The 21,914-nt window shown below is 37.7% G+C and overlaps 1 long non-coding RNA gene across 1 annotated transcript in view; it reads right to left on the minus strand.

Moving 5' to 3' along the window:
• Window positions 1-3,407: 3,407 nt before the first annotated feature.
• The window catches only part of LOC106901172, a 33,555-nt gene continuing 15,048 nt past the window's right edge, over window positions 3,408-21,914 (minus strand). Inside the window, exon 3 of the long non-coding RNA XR_001414267.1 lies at window positions 3,408-3,588. This is a non-coding gene — a long non-coding RNA (uncharacterized LOC106901172). The remainder of the gene's footprint in view (window positions 3,589-21,914) is intronic.

A 21,914-nucleotide genomic window follows, 5' to 3' on the forward strand; every position in this document is an offset into this window, starting at 1 on the left:
AGCAGAGATGCCAATTCCACTTTCTGTATTCCTTACACATTTGAAGCTACAGACAGAAAGCTCCCTATGACAGAATTGTTTATGATCCAATTTCACTCATTCGTTTACACAGAATCTGTCTTAATCTTCCATTTTTTTCCAGCTACCCTAACCTTTTGAATCTTTCCTCTCACAGAGTTCAGTTTTGGCATCATTTTCTTGTACTCTTAGGGCTTAAACACCATCTCATTTTCATTGAACTAGTATATGCACTGCTCTTTAGAGCATTTGATGGTCAAGTCCAAGCTGTTTTCTTCAGTTTTGGTTTCCGTGAGTCAATTTCACTTCTGGAGCTCTGACTTTTGATGCATTGCAAAGGGTCATCATTGCAGCGCAGAGAAAAACACAAAGGTTGAATGTGCCCCTGAAGACTTTCCATATGTTCAAAATTAACTGCATATTTGCATGTCAAAATATTGCCAGCTGAATTTTAAATGTCAAGATTCTCTTAGATAATTTTGCATTTTGAATGTGTTCATTTGAAGACTGTAGCCATCCTATAAACATTAATGAATTTATCTTTTCAGTAGCCCAGTGAGGTAGTATGCATTGGAAACACATTTACACTAGGGTAAAGTAAAACATTAAATACTAGAGTGTTATATGAATATAGCTTCACTAGCTATAATGATTTTTTTCCAATTTACCATCATCACAAACTAGAACAAGTTGAGCACTGCTCCTTAGCCTAAATCAAACAGGAAGGCTTTAAGAAAGCATTTAGTTATGTATCCAAATAAATATTTAGGCAGAATCTCTCCATCTAAATTCAAGAGAGCAACCAAAGAAAGCCCCGAGGCACCATAAACTATGCTATCACATCCCTCAGTATCATTACTGATGACACCAAATGTATGGGATACCTAAACCCTTCTCAAAGGCACTGAGTAACCTAAGTTGAGAATCTGAATTGCTCTCTAACTTTATGTCCTGCTATATGAGCAGACTATTCAGATACAACCCAGGCTGTGGACAACAGTACCCCCTCCTCCTCTTCCACCTTTAACAGATGTGAGGCCTCTTCAATTACTTGGAAGAACTTTTGCACAAATTGATTTTTCAAGACAAGATTCAAGGGTCAAAAAACAATGGCAACATCAAGCCACAACCTTGACCTGGGTGCCTAAATTGCAGGCGCAAGGAGGGAAAGGGAACTCAGACATATATTTCTACTCATTATTTCATTTTGGCTCTCTGTCTGAAGGATGTAAAGATATAAGTACTAAGGAAAATCTTTGTCAATTAAAGAAGCCTGACTTTCTGTAAATCAAAAATAACTGAAGGAGTCCTTCGTCAGTGTGAAGCAGCTCCAGCTCACACCACCTCTCTCCTAATTGCCCTAGCTAACCTGTGCATGTGAAGGGGGAGTCCTTCCTTCCACCCTCCGTATGCTTCCTTTTTGTGTTTTGAGTTTGATCAGGAGTTCCCTGTTCATCCACACAGGCCTCCTGGCATTTTTGTGTGCCTTAATATTCTTGGGCATAGAACCCTCTTGAGCTTGGAGGAGGAGATTTCTGGTTTTCTTGGGTTTTATATAAAATCCACAAAAGGGAAAAAGGACTAAGCCATTCCTCACACTCATGCATGTGAGACATGGTGTTGGAGGTACTTGGTTCACTTTGCAAGTTACACCTCCTGTAGTGTTCCCCCAGCCTTTAAACACAGGAAGATTTAGAGTTAATTGCCTCATCTACCTAAACATTGATTTAGACATCTCAAACTTTTTAAAAGAATTTTTAAACCTGTATAGCCCTTATGTAGTTGCACTTCAGTCAGTTGAACCTGAAGGCTTTTAAATAGAGGGTTGTATTTTCAGATGCTGTGTTTAACTGGAACTCTCAACAGCCTTGTAAAAAGGTGTAAAACACAGTCATGTTAGAATGTGTCCTCATTTATATACAGTACAGCATTTTTACACCTGTTTTGCATGGATCTCAAGATTAAATAAAGCACAAAGCAATAACAAATAAATTGTATTTTTTGGTTTTGAACTTATGATCTAGAAATGATTAATGGTAGCTCATTAATCAGGCTAAATTATTTATTTCACTCAATTCTAAGACTTGTGTTCCAATTAATCCTCTACAAGAAAAACACATACTGGTTATGTTATAGCTGTACGTGCTTGAGAGGCTATTTGTGTTTTGCTGTTGCTTTTTAATCATCTTTAAATTTACTGCTTCTTGTAATGGACACTTGTATATTTATAACAATATTCTGTTCACCCCTTAGATTGTTCATGCCTGAGTGGCTAGCCTACTGCAGAAAAAAGGTTTAATGAGTTTCAAGGGGATAGCACTGTAAAAACAGGAACAATATAAAACAAGTGCCTGAATACTAATGTAAGCCCTTAGATAAAACATATCATCCAAGCTTATTATAATAGACAGTCCTCCTATAACATACCTCATTTTTAATAGGATACCTTTATTCCTAATTGCACAGTATCTATTTACATAATATTTTTCTAAATGAACCACACTGTAGCTAAGCATTTCAGCAAAGCACATCCTAAAACTGAGGCAGTTGCCCCTACGCTGAATCTCTTACATGTAACAGCCTCGTGTATTAGCAGGCTCTTCTATTTCACGTTTTGACTTTCAGGAAATTCATCTGTTTCATCATGGTGATTCTTATTGACAATGGGCAACTGCCACTATGAAATCCAATATTGCCATATTAATGTTTGAATTAGACGCATAATCCCATCATTTGTTTGCTTCAATTTTTTTTTATTCAGGAAAACACAGATTTCACTTTGCTACTTAGTACTTTTGGTAAAATATGTTTACTGTTTCTCCCAGTGCTAAATTTATAAGTAATCATCACCACATTTTATCTAACTGAATTTTAGCACAGCTCAATAACTTTTTTTGGCTTAAAAATGCAAAATCAGAGTGTCCAATTTGCCAGAAATCTACATATTCACACCAGCAGTTTATGTTTCATATTTAATTCCTTCTCTCACTTACCTACAAAGATTTTGAGATTTCCTGAAGTTTTTTCTATCTCCTCTCTCCTATAGCATTCCTGAACTCTTCTCCTGATCTTGGTAGTGCCACAAAGTATACTGCAATTGGCTTCTAAAGTATGTTAAATATGCTATCACAGCAAACTCTTGTGATCCTGCATTATTGAAGGCTCAAAAAAACTTTTTTTCTCTTCTTCCGCTGTTAATCTGGCCTCTCATCCTGCTGTCTTTGAAATGTAAAGTTTATCTCTACTGGCTGCCAGACAAAAAGCTTCACAGTGCACTCTGTCTCTCCAGCTCTTCTTAAATTCACTGCAGTTTCTCCTGTTTCCTTTTGAACCAGAATTCTGCAACTGAACAGAATGAAATCACCTGTACAACATTCTCATCCACCATCTGTTGATGTCATTGCCTGTCTCTTCTTATTTCCAAAGGCTCTTTGTTTCATTCTCTAATCCTTTAGTAAAACATCATGAGATTGAGGCTACCCCATCCCTTGTCCTGGGTCACTGAATACTTCTTTCCCTTGAACAGCAGAGGCTGGCATTGTGCATCTGAAGAAATAATGTCATGAAAAGCTGCAAGAAAAAAATGAAATTTGGGCTATCACTTCAGACTGATACAAGACCTAGTGTGCTACTTTCACCACATCTTTTCTGATCAATAATAAATGTTTATATATTTATACATCTAGAGGCTGCAGCCTTTATTCCACATCGTCATTATATTGATCCAACAAAAATAACTCAAATTAATGAACATAAATAAAATCAGTTTAAGTAATGACATGTGCATCATATAACGTGTCACCTCCCATTTTAAGTAAATCTAAAAAAACTTACGTTGTGCTGTAGGTTGAGGTATAGCAGATGTGCCACGCCAAAGCTTAGTGACTTGAAAGCACAACATGGAAGGTCCTATCCACCGCCCCATTTTCTGAGTAATTTACAGGCTAAATTTGTATGCCATTTGTACAGTGATCCATCCATGGTCCTCCCCAAAAAAGTTAAGATCCCTGTGAAAAGACTCTTTCAGAATTGAATGCCAGTTTTCTAGTTGTGGAAGAAAGCTGACAGTGGGGGTGCTACTTCTCTATCTATTGCTGTTGCGGAATTGCTATATGTAGCCACAAAAAATTATTCCAGGGCCGTAGAATCCACAAACTGAATTATTCTCATGAAATTGCTAGCAAGCTAATAGCCATCCACAGAGGAATGTCATGCATCTACCATGCTTTTGAATTTCTGATACTTTCCCCTCATTTAAACCCAGACGAATGACTTTTGAAGGAGTTCCTGCCCTGTGAGGGGGAATGCAAAGATTTTTTAACCCAAGGCCCCTTACTGTTGTTGGAAGTGGTTATTAAAAGAACTAGGTGAGATGCACTCCTGAAGAGGGTTTTTTATTACCAGACTTATATCTAATAATTTTGTCATAGATTCCTATACTGTGGTAAGCCTTTGGAGAACTCCAGAAGAGACAAGGCAATATCAGTAGCATAACGAACAGACAATTGATAGGACTCAAGAGACGAGTGTCTATTGCTGAGCTGCTAGCAAGTAATTTAAACTCTGTGCTTTAGTCTCTTCCTCTATAAAATGCAGTCTTGACAGTTATCTCCCTTGAAAGAGTTTTTAGAGATCAATTGGTAATATCTGAGTTACTAACAATTGCTTCTGTGGAGCAGCATGGTGATCACTGTGCCCTCTACCTACAGGTTTCAGCACCCTGAGGTTTTTTGCCAGTTGCCCTAGTTACTGTGGGCCACCGACATCAAGACTATTTGAATAAGTTCATGCTAAAAGTTGAGACACCTCACTGGCTGCTTTGCTCTATTTTCATGCTGATTTTATATCGATAGTGCATTCTGATATACAACTTTCCTCCTCCTTCCACTTTACTCACAATAATGCAGAGGGACTTGGGGATAACTGTAATGACAAATGACTTCTTGGTTGTCATATTAACTGGCTTTTTTCTGCATATATCTAGTGCAATCAACAAATAATCGAAGTCAAGAAGATTCAGTTGCAAGCTGGATGGCAGATCCCTCACTTTCCTCAGAACCAGCTATATTAAATAACAGCAAGTGAAAAATGGTCAGATCATGGTGAGTGCCACAAGCAGCCAGCCTTCTCCTTGCACAGCCCAGAAAAGCTACAGAAAGCTTCACTCCAAAATCATTTTCTATTTCTCATCTGGGATTCAGGAAGTTTTAACAGATTTTAAATGGATATTTATAAGTCACATGATAAATCATAAACATAACATATAATCACAAGTGTTTTAATTATAGAGGCAACCAGCCATAAGGCATCTGTGGGACTATACATATTAATATCCCCATGCATTATTACAGTAGTTTCTAGGACAACTTGTCTTGCACAATAGACATTATATTTAAATTAGCAAGTCATGGGGCACAATGGGAGTGGATATATAGAAGGCAAAGTTGGTGCTGAGAACCTTAATGCTTAAATACATGTTTCTTTAAGAAATCTTACTTTGGATTCCTTTTAGTCTGGTCCCAAGCATTAAAAATTGCTATTAACAGATGAAATGCATTAAGTGCACCTTGGAGCATATCTTCTGCTTTATCATTACCTGAAGGGAATTCCACTTGCCTGCCCAAGGTCTGCTCTGTCATGTGAAAGTCCAGAAATTGTCTGTCACAGAATATGCCATGTTAAATTTCTTACCAAACATGTTACAGAAGTTTTGAACTTCAGACTGTCTTTTTGCATAAAATGTTAAAATAAGGTCTTGGAAGGTTTTGTGGTACCAGCCTACCTCCTCTCTCTAACAGCACAGAAGTGCTACCCAAGGCCATGAGCTACGGCTAAATGCACTGCTGGACAACTAGTGCTCAGGCACTGGTCAAACGCGCAACGTAAAAAGGCACACTGTCAAAATAATTTAAGGACCTGAATGTACTGAATGTACTGTTTTATGATTGCTTAAGAAATACTTTCCTGGTTGACAAACAAAAGACCAAACAGCTTTAAATTTTGAAGTGTGCATTTTCTGTTATTTGTTTAACATGAATTACACCACTAGTAACTAAAAGACTTCTTTCAATGCAATTCTTCAAAATGAGACTGCTAAAAAAGGCAGTTTCTTCCTGTGATATTATCCACTTTCCTCTTGCTTACTGATACTAAGCTGTTTTGATATTGACTAGCACTCTTTAGAGTAACAGAGCATTTGATAGCTGCCCAAGTGTTGAAAATGCAAGAAGCGAGATATGTTGATCCCTACTCATTCTGATGGAAGAACAAAAGAAAATGGAAAGTGGAAAAGAAGCAAGAAACAGAACTTTTTTCTGACAACTCAGGCAGCTAAAGCTCAAGAAGTCAGTAATTAAGAGAACAGATAATGGAATATATTGAGTTGGACTGATACAGAGGAGAAACTTGGTGAATCTTGTGCAGACATGAACAAGAGGCAATCAGAGGCAGCACGTCTGACTCCCTTTCCTAAGAGCAATGAAAGAAGAAATTAACCACACATTTAGCCTGTACTCACCCTTCAGCACGTGCCACGAAAATCTGTCCAACAACAATGACAATTAGCACAATCAGAAATAGACCTTTTTTTTTCTGAAACACACTTTCAAGCAGAAAGATAAACTTCAAAAAATTCTTTCTAGAAACAACTTTTTTGTTGCAATCTATGATTTTAATATCTAAGCTGATGCAATTTGATTCCTTTTTGTGAGGGAAATGCTTAACTGCAAAACTGAATGTTATATTAAGATAGCTTTATAGCCAATCATGGCAATTATTTCACTCACATTAAATCATCTGCTGCTGTTTTTTTTTTCTACATGATGTTTTCATAGACTATCTTGGAAACATTTATTATTCCTAAAAAAAGCCCTGATGAATTGATGTGGTCAGGAGAATATTTATGCAATCAAGCTTGCTTTTGGCTAGTATCTCCAAGATTTCTTTTTATCCAAATATAAGAAATGCAAAGCCTGGCCATCTACAAAAAATCATCTATTTTCTACTTTGGACATGACATTCAGCATAAGGTGAATCCTAGCAGTGAGTAGACACAGGACTTCTGTGTCTACTGTTCCATTCTGTGTCTATGTTCCCATTTCTCTGTAACATATGGAATCAGAGGTCATAATCTTTCCTCTCATCTCTCAGAACCAACTTAAAAGCTGAGCACTTTCCAAGGCATTAACTCACTTCCCCAGCAATACTTAGGGTGCACTATGCTAGCCAAGAAAGCTCCACTTTCTACCACCCATTATTAATGCATTAATAACCATTAATGCATTCCAGCTTGCTCACTTTCATGGCCAAAGCACTATCAGTATATAGGACACTGCTTTGTAGAGTTCTGCCAGTGTTAAAAAGAGATGTTCTTGTCCCTTTCTCACCAAATTAAATCTCCCGCTGTTTTTTTCTTTTAGCATCCTGCATCATTTCACAACAACACATTACATTGTCTCAGTTAAAGAGTACTGATTCCCATGATAATTTTGGTATATGCACTTCTAATCAATGTGTGAACCTTTCTGAACCACAAATCAAAAAATTCATGGTTGGTTAATCATAAAATGCATACTCCATATGTTAAAGATCCAAGAAGAGAAAACTAGCGTTACACATTAAGTGAGTAAGGACCATAAAGCCCATCGCTCCACTAAGGGCTAGGAGAGAGCTGAGCAGTAGGGTTTCAGGGCAATAAATATCAGACATTGGATGCTCACCTGGGGGTTCAGAGTATTCAGCAGCTTCCCAGTTACCACAGTGCCACTGCCAGTTACGGGAGCTGCATTTGATCTCTTGCAGATGTACGCAAGGCACAGAGGTGGGTCACCTGTAATTTTGGTCTTGCTCATTTATCTGAATGAAACTCTTGCCTACGGAAGAAGCACAGGGCCATCTTACACCAGTAATGATCCACATAATCTGTTTTCAAATCATTTAAATATATTAGGTTTGGTTCAGCACAAGAATAGGATGCATGTGTGGCGGACAGAGTGGAGCAGAAACACCATAACATCCTTGCTGGCAGAAACCCTTCAATCCTTACTATTCAGAGTAATCACCATACAGGAAGGGATTTGGAGTAGCTCCCTTTAAAAGGGAATAATGTACAACTATACGTCCTTTAAAAAAATTGTCATATAAAAATTCTATCAAAATTAGTTTACATTTTTAATGATAGAGAAAATGCACTTTTCCTTTCCTATTTTCAATAGAAAATTGTCACATACTTTATACTAGCGTTACGTATACCAAATCAATTCAAGTTTAATCAACATTCTCCTTATGAAAAAATGAAGTTATCGCAAAGACCAGGCATTCTTTAAAATTTTCATTTAAAAATAGCATAAACCCTAACTTTGAAATAAAAAGTGTCAACAAACTATACATCTTTAATTAGATTTTCATTTATTTGCACTTAAAAAGAATAAAAACTTTTGAGATACCATTTTTCTCATTTGAAATTCTTGAAGTGTTTCTAAGGATGTAGTGGCCTGCTGCTTTGATACTGCTTCTACTTATTCATAGAATTATGAAAACTCAAGCCTTAAAAATTTACTTCTTTTTCTCTAAAACTAACAGTATAATCACTTTTTTTAAGAAAGTATTACAGTCTTAATGCACTGGAATTTTGTTTAAATATGGCATTAAAGAGAAAAACAAATCAAAATAAAAAAACAGCCTTGGCTTATTTCTATATGATCCATTATCCAGAAAGACATACAAGAAAAGTAATATAGAAATTATTTGAGAATATTTTTCTCAAGTCAATAAAGAAAAAAAGTCAAAGTAAGCTGACTTCATAATACTGTACTTCATTTCTGTTTAGTGGTATTGGACAAATTTGTATTTGTTTTCTTTGGGTTTTTTTCTAATTCTTGTCTATTATGTTTTGTTGGTGACTTATTTGTCCCAATTATAAACTTCCATGCCGCATTCTCTCCGTGTTCTTTTTACAGAGATGAGTGTCTGGGAAATTTTATTTAAGGTCATCAGAAAAATAGCAAGATGCCTTATCTGGGTTTCTCATTTTCTAGTTAGTTATGCTGTTCGCCATATCTTATGAATACAGCATAGCATAAATATTTGGCAGATTCAAACAAGACTTAGTACAAATGTTCTTGAAATAGAAATGCAGTGGTTCATGTCTTCTGATTCACTTGGGATGTCTAAACACTTCTCAGCAAAAATTGACCCTCTTCATTTTTGTTAGTCTTATTTTCAAGGTTCCTAACAATTCCATTATACTGAAATGAAGGTGGGCTGTTTAGGGACTTTTTTTTTGTTTGCTTTGGTTTGGTTGGGGCTTTTTGACAAAACATGGGATGGTCTTGAGATGGAAAAATCTACTAAGATGGAAACACAAAGCCCAGAAGTGCATACATAATGATGGAATCTCTCTACTAAGGATACAGTTACAACTCAGACAGTTCAAATGTATTTTTTGGCACTCAAAACTAACCTGATTTAATGTTCATCTTCACTCATTTTATTTAACTTGTGCCCTGGAATCTGTTTAAAATATATATTTAAGTATGAAATATATATTTTTATTTCTCTTCACAGACATTTCCTGACAATTAGGGTAGAACAGTAAAGACAGGAATTGCTCGGAGTGTCTCAGTTGACCTTCTGGGAACAGTGCATGTCATAGTGTACAGAATAGCAGGACTGTTGCTGCAGTTTACATATTCTGGTGCCCTAGCTTTTCCCTTTTGCTCCCTGCTATATCCAACACGACAATCCAGAGCCTTGGGGGAGGGACATCTTGAGCATGGAAATGTAATGACAACCAAGACCTACGGAAGTCATCCTGCCCCTTCACCACAAAGACCACTGAGTGTGCCTGGATCTGAGACAAGGTTTGTTAGGCTGCTCTGCTGAACACCCAACAACGCTGGCTCCAGGATCTCCCCCTGTTCTCCATAGCTAATAAGCTTTCATTTTAGAGAAGTCACACTTCACAAATGTGAATGTTCTGCACCAGAGGTGGGGAGGACACATTCAAGGACCTTCATCTCCTTCTTAGATTGTGGGGCCCAGAACTGCACACAGTACTCAAGGTGAGGCCACACCAGCACTGAATACAGGTGGACAATCTCCTCTTTTACTGGCTGGTTATACTATGTTTGATGCACCCTAGGATGTGGTTTACCCTCCTGGTTGCCAGGGCACACTGCTGGCTCATGTTGAACCTGCTGTCGACCAGCACCCCCAGATCCCTTTCTGTAGGGCTGTTCTTCAACCACTCCTCTCCCAATTTACACTTCTGCCTGGCGTTACTCTGCCCTAGGTGCAGAATTTGGCATTTGGACCTGTTACATTTCATCCCATTAATCATAGTCCAATGCTCCAATCTATCTAGATTCCTCTTCAAGGCCTCTTGTCCCTTAAAAGAGTCCACAGCACCTCCCAGTTTGGTCTTGTCAGGAAACCTGCTAACAGAGCATTCAACTCCTGCATCCAGATCACTGATAAATATATGAACAGAACTGACCCTAGGATTGAGCCCTGAGGAATACCGCTGGTTACCAGTCATCAAACAGATGTAGCTCGATTCGCTACATCCCTTTGTGCTCTGCCCTTCAGCCAGCTCTTCACCCAACACACCACTAACGTCCACCAGTGCACAGCACAAACCATCACGGGGTACTCCAGCAGATTCCCTTAGAGCAGCTACTTGTGCCATCGTATGGGCTGCTTCAGCCTTAAGCACAAAGCCCAACAGAGCAGACATGGTCTGATCAAGATCACTAACTCCTCAAACACAATGTTTTCTGCAAGGCTGCCAATACACTCGGTTTTGCGTTGTTGATTCAAATTATTTCTCTACTTTTATCAAAATAATACTGTATGTGAGCACTCAAGCCAACTTTTCAGAAGCTGCCATGGCATAATAATGCTCTCATTCATTCATCTAGATGGGTAAGCATCACAGACCTCCTCAAGCATCTCCTAGGAAAAAGCTTAGCACTGCCTTTATCCACAATGCTTTTGTCTCATAAACAAATATGTGGGATGGTCTTCACTGCCTATAAAGATCAATCAGAAAGTCTGCTTTCCTATGTATCACTTTTGGACAGTGTTTTTACTGTGGTAGGGTGAAGGATTCAGACGTGTGTATTTTTTCTTTTTGAAATGGCAAAAAAGATATCAAAATAACTATTCAGTGGGACTAAGAATTCACCTGGTCTCTTAACATCTTGAGCTCCATTAAGTTTCCATCCTTTCAGAGGTCTAGACATCTAGGTAAAAGTAATCAGCTATCCTGGTGATAGAATTGCAAATGTTATTCTCGTTTTCAGAGTTCAGAATATGGGGTTTCTGTTTAGTTTAGCATTTAGAGATTGTCAGGTACTGCAATAAGTAAATTAATAAGAAATGAAATCTCTGGAATGTTGCAGAAAACAGGGACTATCTTTATGTCAAAGAAGAATTGTGGGTTTCTTCAGCAAGCTGTGTATTACTGCTGAGAGGATAAGCGTTTACAGAAAGACGCTCAGAGTTTGTTATTATTGGATGTGTATTTTTGCACCAGCCATTGAACTTCTGGTGTTGAAAAAGATGTCAGAAAACTTACACGAACTGAAAATGGAAAAGTAGAACGTGTGATTTTTTAATCAATTGCAAGGTGAAATAACAAATGGAATTATGGGGTTTAACTCGTTGTTGTTGTAGTCTAGCGGCAAGGGTCTTACTACTTATGTCTCTACATATATTTAGCAGAATCAGGAAACAAGGTCAGAAAGTAGGTAGATAAAGGGGATCACCACATTCAATCATACACCAGTAAGAAAATAAAAAAAGACCCATGAACTGTAGTAAGGAAATACCTCCAAGAAAGGAACCTCATGATTCTCACCATCCAAGCACAGAGAGGCCTCACATCTGCCTATACTTCTAAATTAAAGGGGGGCAGGACCAAAGCTCGTCCCTAAGGCTAAGTAGCACAGACTGACTGAGTCAGCACTACTCAGCTCTTAGCTCAGGGATCCATGTGATATCGCTTTTGTTTTACAAATACTACTTTTTCTGTATGGGTCTTCTTGGTTCAATGTACCTGAAACATCGCATGGGCTGTGTTACAGACTATTAAAATAATAAATCCATAGCATGAAACTCAGGATGTTTGTGGCAACTCTTAGGATACGGCCATGAGGGCATATTAGAGAACAAAGAGTTGATACTGTGGAAGAATGGGGAAGATGCAGGGAGGTACTTTGTATGTTCTGCCTGCAAAGAAGAGTACACATAAAGCATTACCCCACGAGCCATCAGTATCTGGGCATTATCTTGAAGATTGTTAATTGGTATGGGAAAAAAGGGATCAGAAACTGCTGATAGTTTAGCAGAGGGGACTGCCCAGTGATTAAATGCATTCCCTGGCCCTATTCTTTAGCAGCAGAGATACAAATGCTGAGACCTACCAATTAGCTATCTGGAACTCACATGTATTGTCTCACTTCTGCCTTGACAGATGGGTTCTTGTCTTCCTTTAGGAAAGAAACAAGAATACCTGAATTTCCCAACTTCTTAGGAAAGACAATCAAGTCATAAGAAAATTACAGCCTTTTAAACAAATATTTATCTGTAGTGTATAAACAAAGTAACAATAGACAAAATTTGATGTTAACAAATGCATCATAATAGCTGCACAAAATAAAATGAAAACTACTTTCATACACTGCAATTTTTTAATTAAAAGGAAGATGACTATGGCAATGTATTAGCATGCATTAAAAAACCATAGAAAATATTAAAGAAAATACTAAGAATTAAATGGCATTCTGTAAATTAAAACATACACCTTCAACTGCAATGTCAGCAGAATCAAAAGACATTAGAAATGAATGCAGAGTGCCATATGATGTAATACTAAAAGGATGTGAATTGTATAATTCAAAGAGAAAGAAAAGAAATTTGTTAGAAGTATAGAGGAGAATGGATAGTGTAAGTAGGTTACTTAGATGTTCCTATGTACGCTCTCAGAGTATAAAAGTAGGTAATAGGTGTTGAAAATAAAAGAAAACACCTATCTTGTTAAGGATCCATTTCATTCTCACCCCTTCATAAGAACAGTCTTTCCAGGATGGAGAAAGTACTATGATTTATCTGTTTTTCACAGGCTCTTCCAAAGCCAGTTTTTTGGTACTTTGTCTCAGTTCTGCCCATGCACACACCTATACATCACCATTAGCGTCATAACTACAATGAAAGATACAGCAGTAAAAGGGCTGCCTACTGCCCCTGATCTGAGAGCTCTTTCTGTGGCAAGCAACGGTAACGGCACAAGGAACCCTTTCATCCAATTCTGTAGAGGAACATGATCAAATTATAGCTGGCCTGAAGACTAGGTTTTCACCGTTCACCTTGCTTCACATACCTCTCAACCATAACACTCCTCAGGTGGACATCTCCAGTTTTGTTAAAGAAAAAAAAAGGAACCCCAAAAGAGCTCATTTCTGTATTTTCAAAAGAGTTTCATACAGTTATCATATTCACCCCATGATAGTACCCTGGTCTCCCCAGGTAGCACCTGTTGAAGACTAGAAGGATTTTTATATTTTGGGACTGTATTTTTCTATACATGGTCTTGACACAAAAATAATCATGCTGCTTCAATGCAGGCTGACAAGAATCTTCTTTGCTTAGAAACCAGAAATAGAAAATTACAACCCAAGAGCTAATGAGTCACAAAATCATTATTTGAAATCAGGTTTTAACGCAGAAAACATTTTGCAACATCAATATCACTATTGCCTATGCAGGAATACAAGTTATTAAAATCAAAAGCATATGGGAGAAAAGCAGGACAAGCAAGATAGGCTGTTTAGAACTTGTAACAGCACCAACAAGAGCATTGCTTACAGATGTTCTCATCTGGAAAAAGAGAAAATGGAAATGTAACATAAATCTTCTCAAAACGTATTCATGTTTCATTGAGGAGGCTTTCCATGAACAGCTTTAGCTCCATTTGAGCATGTAGGTATCAAACACAGAGTGAATGAAAAAGAAAATTTAAACAGGAGCTGTAGCACAGACCCACAAAAGGAATTTGGTGCCTAACATGGGGTGTAGGCTGAAACGGGAGTCTAATGCCTTTCCTGTTAGTCACTGTTCTGTGGGATTTACACAAAAGTGACAGACTCATACAGCCTGGGTACTTTTAATAACAAAATTCAGGCACGGTTCAATCAGAAGCACAGTAAGTTGCTGCTGTTTCTATATTCAGTCAGTTTATCTTACTGATACTCAAACACCTGATTTTCTTAAATATTTTTGCAGTGCTAATATAACCTTTAGGTAATTTCTGGCATCATACTAGAAGCTTATCAGGAAAGCAAGTTTCTGCAAAACAAGCAAAAAGAAAGTACTGAATTTTCATTCACTCACTGAAAGAAAGAATTTCAAACACCGCAATACACAAGCATTTCAGTCCTTTCACGGAAGGCAATATGAAGTAGTAATGATATAAGAAGTGTTGAAAGGGGACTGACTAAATGGCATTAGTTTTGAAATTAAAGAAAATGCAGCCATTTCTCCTTAAAGATTGGTATTCCCACTTCAAGCACCTAGAACTAACATTAAACCTCTTTTAAAGTACTCAAGCCTTGCCCCACAGATGTAAAGCTGCAAGATTTTGTAACTCAATCCAGACTGTTCTGTTCTCTCAGTGAAACAAGAAAAGAAAATGGAAGTGTGTAGGTGATGCAAAGATGAAAAGAAAGGTTCAAGGAGGCCACTGGGCAAAGTGCATACTAGTTCCTAAAATTTCCATTACATCCTTTTTCAGATTGCAGAGCATACTCATGGAAAGACTCATCAAGCGCAATTGTGCCTGTTCTTCCGCCTGCGTATGGAAGAGAAACATTTTAAGCAGTGCCTATTCAGGACAGCAAAGCTTACCTTTCCCCAATTGTTCAGGGAACATTTTCAATTTAGGCTACAGTTATGAGGTCAGCCTAGATAAGAAGTATATTCACAAGGAACAGAAAGTAATATTCCTTGTTAAGGTAATAAAGGGAGAAGTTGCAGTGCTGCTGACAACTGCTAGATAGCTCAGTACCTCACAACAAATGCTTACTCGTCCATTTATCTAGTCAAACCTACAATGATACAGGCAGAATTTTTCAGCTCCAGATCAACGGGGGTCGGTCTCTTCTTCCAAGTTACAGATGATAGGACAAGGGGTAATGGCTTCAAGTTGCGCCAGGGGAAGTTCAGGTTGGATATTAGGAAACATTTCTTTACTGAAAGGGTTATCCAGCATTGGAATGGGCTGCCCAGGGAGGTGGTGGAGTCACCATCCCTGGAGGTATTTAAGAAACGTGTAGACATGGTTCTTCAGGGCATGCTCTAGTGCCCAAGATTACTGGTTTGTGGTGGGGTGTTGTGTGGGTGGGTGATGGTTTTTTGGTTTGGAGGTTGTTGTTGTGTGTTTAGGTGGTGGGAGCTGGTGTGTGGTTTTGTTTGTTTGTTTGTTTTGGTTTTTTGTTTGTTTGTTTGTTTGGTTTGGTTTGGTTTGGTTTGGTTTTTTTTGTGGTTGGACTCGATGATCTCTGAGGTCCCTTCCAACCACTACAATTCTGTGATCCTGTGATTCTGTGAACAGCTTCTATTCCCACCGTAACTCCCTTTAATGACCTGAATACACAAATTGATTTAATTTCTAGTATTTCTGAGCATTGTTTCAGAGTGGAAAGCTAAAAAAAAGTATATTCATGTTACACAGACCCCTGAAATCTTAAAAGTTGTTATATTTAGAAATAGTATTTCCTTACTTCTGGGTCTGGCAGCTCCCAACGATGGAGCCCAACAGATCATAAACTCAATATGAGGCAATAAAAATGTATAAATACAGGAAATTTAAGATTTTGCATGAAATTTCTTCTTCCGCTGCAATAACTTTCATTACTTCATTTCTATTTAGAAACACTTTCCATCATAAAGATGAAAGGGCATGAAGGTGTGTTATATTCCAGAGGTTGCCTCAGGTACTGACAATGTATTTCCCCACTGTGCTTCAGATAGCTGACTGTTTTAGGCTATTTTCAAGGACAGAAATTACAACTCTGTTTTTAATTCAATTACTAGGAGTAGTTCTGAGTTCAAAATTGCCCAAATTACTATCAGAAAATGCTCTCTATCTTACTTTTCACTTTTTCTGATAACCACATATAAGGGCTTTCACTTTATTCCTGTGACTGCCAATATGGAACTCCTTTAAAATTCTGAATCAGTGCAAAGTTGTCTGTATGTCAACCTATCAATCTTTCAAATGCATTCTGTTGCAAAAGTATCCAGTAAGCAAAAACTTGCTGTATTCCCTGCAAACGGACCCTCCCCAGCTTTCTTGTAGGCCCCCTTCAGGTACTGGAAGGCTGCTATAAGGTCTTCCCGGAGCCTTCTCTTCTCCAGGCTGAACAACCCCAGCTCTCTCACCCTGTCTTCATAGGAGAGGTGCTCCAGTCCCCTTCTCATCCTCGTGGCCCTCCTCTGGACCCACTCATACAGGTCAATGTATGTACTTGTTTTACCTGAGAACCAGACCTGCACTGAGATTAAATGCTCATTTCACTTTCACACCGTTGAGTTACAGTGTAGGCATGGTATATGACAGCAACACTGCCCATTGCAAAACGCCAGCTTTTCCAACTTTGGGCCTCATGCTAGCCTGTCTTCAGAGGATCTTTCTCATAAGATGCTGCAAACCAAGAAAGGCCAATATAGTATCTGTGAAAGCATCTTTTAGAAAGTTGTAGCAAGTAGCATAGTACTGACAAAAAACAAATAAACAAACTTACTCATCTACTCAGCTTTTCCACTGAAATTCTCAGAGGGGAATATGAAACAGTCACATTAATGAGAGCACAACATTATAAACTGTATAACATATACAGTAACATGGGGACTGAGCGGACACAAAGGCCGTTGCTATGTCTGAGCATCACCAGGATGCATTTCTAGTAGAGAAACAGAAGCCTCTGCTCTCCCATTTACAGAGGATGTTACTTGTAGGGAGAATGACAGTGAGAATGGTTGTAAGGAAACAACATTTTCTATGGATAGCCAAGGTAGCAACATTTAGTGCAATGAGTAGTTTCTATACTAAATCCTCACTTTCTTACCAGTTCCATGTCAATACCAATGCAGTCAGACCTTGATTACTATTGCAGCGAACAATAAATAGCTTTGAGACAACATAAAACAAAAGCATAAGTGATTCTGCGATGAAGACATAAGAAACACATTACAAATGCTGAATTTCAAGAAAAGATAAAAAGTAAACAACATAATTTTATCTGGATTTTTTTCCATTGTAAGTATTTTTAAATAACCAACCAGTTTTTAAAAATATTGCAATTTGGAAGTAGAAACCCGTAAAAAGAAAGGTTGATACAAGCAAGATGGGAAATTAAAACAGAGGAATCCTTGAAAATTTTATGGGAATTGTCTGTCTTTCTCCTGGGAGACCAGAAAGGAAGGCTGCTTTCCCACTGTGCTTTATTAGTTTGACAACAGACCAGTATGTCCAGTATGACTGAGATGGTCTGGGGTCTTATTATTATCGTCTCTTCACCTAACATTGCTATTATAAAAAGGACATACTAGCTTTCTAAACAGGAAGATTAAGCTGCTGTAAATGGAAGTATATGTCATTCCTTTTGCCTGTGTGTTTTATATTTTGTTTTCCTTCGGCTGCTGACCAGGACCACCATTTTCCTTCTGCAGTCACCCAACTTGAGTGCATAAGACAACATCACAGTACTAGTCACGATAGGCCATAACCCTATATTTCTCACTGCATGGGTTAACAATGACAATTTCCATGAATAATTACAGTGTCTAAAGGAGCTAGAGGCCTAACCTGTATTTAACTACCATCTCGTGTGATTTTTTTTACCCTAGTTTTTCCCATTAGAAACAAAACAAGCCATACCCTACAGTTAAAAAAACTTGACTATCCTGAATTTAAAGGGGTTGTGCGTCAAAGCAACACTTCTGGTGAACTCTTGCTCCCTATAAACCTCTTTTATAGTTTACACTAAAATTTCCAGCTCAAAGTTCTCAGTCAAATTGTTTCAGCTGTTCATTTGAAGCGCCACCCACTCGTAAGTAAAAATGACTACTACAAAAAAAAATAATGAAACTAGTGCTTTATTTTCAGGAGTAGTTTTTTTCATTTACTACTTTACTCTTTCTCCATTAAATAAATATTAATTATGGTGTTTGTCTGTACTAGTGCTTCATTCTCTATTCCCCAGAATTTGCAAAATTATCTTGGGATTTGTGATAATAAGGAGTGCTTTTAAACAGTATTGTATTATTCCATATGACTTAACAGTTGCATAGAACATAATGTAGCAGGCAGGAATATGCATGTATTTAATTAACACTACCAATCTGCCAGTCCTACAGCATTCACCTTTAATTCTGTTCATTATATAGGTTGATTGTGTTTGATACTGTTAGGTTTCTAAACTTAGTATGTGCCATAAATAGTGTTGCCCATGGCACAGGTCTCCTGTGCAGTATTCAGGTCTCCTTGCAGTACTCAGGTCAGCAGATTTGCAGTTGTCCTTTACCATAAGTGAAAAAAGACACTGAAAACCAGCATTTCTAGTGCACACAATTGTTCCAAATTTAGAAATTTATTCAAAAAGCAAACCAGATACACCGTCATAATTGTGCCCCATAAAAAATTATCCACATGAACAACTGATGTGTACAAAACATCTTGCTATGGTAAATTCTTTTTGGGGATAAAAAAACCACAAAAAAAAAAATGAAGGCAGGATTTATTCCAAAGCCTGTTAATGATATTTGCAAAGAGCATTTATGAGTCAGAATGCAAAGTTTGCTCCATGGTGACTTAATTTGCCAGCCAAGAAGTGCTCTCAAGCTCTGCTAATCAAAAGATTGAAATGCAGCCTTTGGGATCAGGCTCAGCCTATTACTCAGAAGTTGAGATAATTTAGTGGAGTTAACAGACCAACCTTAGAATCCTTCTTCCAAAATACCATTAGTTTTTACACTTTGCCACTCCAGTAGAGAGAAATCTCAGCACAATGCAAGACAGATTAGACATGCAAATGCCTATTAATAATAAAGACAGGTAGGTGTGTCTCTTTCACAGTTCAGGAAAATTACCATGGTTTCTGAAGGCCTTATGAACTTCATTGCTGAACACACCATAATCTACTTATTTAAAGGTTAGATGACAAATCAGTAAGATAGTTGGCTGTATGAATAATATTTTTTTCTTCAAATGGATGTCTTCTAATGCAATGATTTTATTATCATCTTCTAATATAATTTCTCGTTTTGCCTTGTTCAGAAAGTTAAAAAACATCAGACTTCTCTCCTCTTACTTGGTCTCGTGTAATCACATATAAATGTCCTTCAAAACCGTCCTAGTGTATGTATTAAATTAAACTGCATCCTCTTCATAATTCATTACTTCAACAGTGCAAAACTAGTCAAATTGGCATTAATAGTACTACTAACATACTCTGCAGGGGAATATACACAAAATCAGAAACAGATATGCATCTCTAGCTATGCTGAACTGGTAGAATCACAGGCTGGTTGAAGTTGGAAGGGACCTCTGTTGGGCATCTAGTTCCACCCCCCTGCTCAAGCAGGGCCACCTAGAGCTGGTTGCCCAGGACCACGTTCAGGCAGCCTTTGAATATCTCCAAGGAGAGAGACTCCACAGCCTCTCTGGGCAACCTGTGCCAGGGCTCCATCACCCTTACAGTAAAAAAGCGTTTCCTGATGTTCAGAGGGAACCTCCTGTGTTTCAGTTTGTCTCTGGTCCTGTCACCATCTTCTTCACAACCTCCCATCATGATGACATCCCCGAGTGGCCTTTTCTCCTGGCTGAACAGCTTCAGCCTTTCCTTCATAGGAGAGATGCTTAACCATCTTAGTGGCCCTTCACTGGACTCTCTCCACTATGTCCATGTCTCTCTTATACTGGGGAGCCCAGAACTGGACAAAGTACTCCATGCGTGGCCTCGCCAGTATTGAATAGAGGAGAAATGCACCACTATATAGTACTTCACACTTCAAACATACATCAGCACTTTTTGCAGAGCAGAATGCACATAAATATGTTGTTTTGGTACTTTCAGGTCTCGGGACCAGCATTTCAAAATTTCTTTTTCAATTACTGTACCAGATACACTGACAGCAATTATTTTAATAAAACAGACTGTGTGGTATATTCACCTATTACATGTAATTCTGTGCGTGCATACACATCTGTATTTCATACAGGAAAGAGATATTCAGAAGACCCCAGTTACGCTGAATTTAGTATCATTTTATGCAGAGTCTCAGCTTGCTCTATGTTACCATTGGGTTTAAGTCTTTGTTGAATAATTCAACACTATACTTTTCACTGTTGGAACTTTCATTTATGCTGCTATTAGGTTCTCATCTGACAGACAGCTATGGTCCTTGTAACTCTCGTCTTATCTGAAGAAGTAATTTTATTTTCTTACCCAGTGCTCATGCCAACCATGCATACCATTTCCCTTGTCTTCCTTCTGTAAAGACATTTTCCCTGACATTTGCCTCTTGGATTTCTTAATTTTAGAGAAGATTGATGCCAGTGACTACTTAAATCATCCTCAGGTATATACATTCTCCAGCAGCTGTTTCTATTTAACCATGCTTCTTGAACTTCAAGGAATGGCCTATGAAAGGCCTGTGAGGTGCTTTTTTCTGCTGATCCAGAAAATCATGTACTTACTTGGGTTTGAATACCTTCATTTTCAGACCTATATAGCCCAACAGAGATCTGAGTAATTCTTGGACACAATTTAAAAAGGGCTGCAAGATTAACATGTAAACAAACAAGTAAAATGTCTTGTGTACAAAGAAAGATTAACCCTTTCCACAAACAACCTCCAAAGGAAGCCCCACGAGTGTTAGGCAATTCTCAGGAAGTAATCTGAAAAACAAATAACAATGGGAATTTTTTCTTTGAAGACTACTCTCAGGTATCTATGTCATTTAATAACTGCCCATGCAAATGGTCATGATACGCATCATCCTCAAATGATGAGTAAGAGTTTAAATATCCTCCTTCCATCTGCAAACACTCAAGCTGACAGGTACCTTCAGAACTCTTAGCAATGCTTTGCTGATTTTTATCACATTTAGAACACTGAGATAAAACTTTATCAGCGATGTGTCAGTAAATATAGCAACAGGTAAAATTAGAATTTTATATATTTCAGATTACATCTGTCAATGTCTTATGCTTAAATACATACTGCATCAACCTCTCTGTGGTGAACTGATGTTCTTTATTACATCAGCTCTATATGACATAAATTTTTGATGAAACACAAAATTTGGATATATTCAAGAGACAAACTTACTAGCAATTTATTCATATTGATTTCAGGGCTATGCAAACATATATAGGACTCATTCTCTTATCAGAAAATTCTCTGTTATCAAAAGGTTTTCTTCAGATGTTTGCTACTTTGCTTTAATTATATTAACAAAATAACTTTAAAAAACACTCATTGTTAATATTATAATAAATTCTGCCAGGAAATGATCAGGCAGGATCTGAATGTTAAGCAGAGACAGCATACAGAGGTTTCACACTACAAGTTCCTTTACTTTTAAAAACTAAATACTTTGATAATGGAATAGTTCAACGAAGCATTCATCTGAAATACCCGAGATTAAAAACACCACAATGATTACTACAAATACTTGTTATGAGGAAATAATATAAATCGGACCAATAAGGAGATGACATTTTGCTCCCTCATAACAAGAACTGAAATGCAGTTCAGGACTTGGAGGGACCTATACTCAATGAATACAGAAAAGGTAAAGCTACTAAACTTCTACTGGCAGAATTGACAATA

Source organism: Calidris pugnax, unplaced genomic scaffold (assembly GCF_001431845.1).
Source record: "Calidris pugnax isolate Ruff unplaced genomic scaffold, ASM143184v1 scaffold44, whole genome shotgun sequence".
Taxonomy (NCBI): domain Eukaryota; kingdom Metazoa; phylum Chordata; class Aves; order Charadriiformes; family Scolopacidae; genus Calidris; species Calidris pugnax.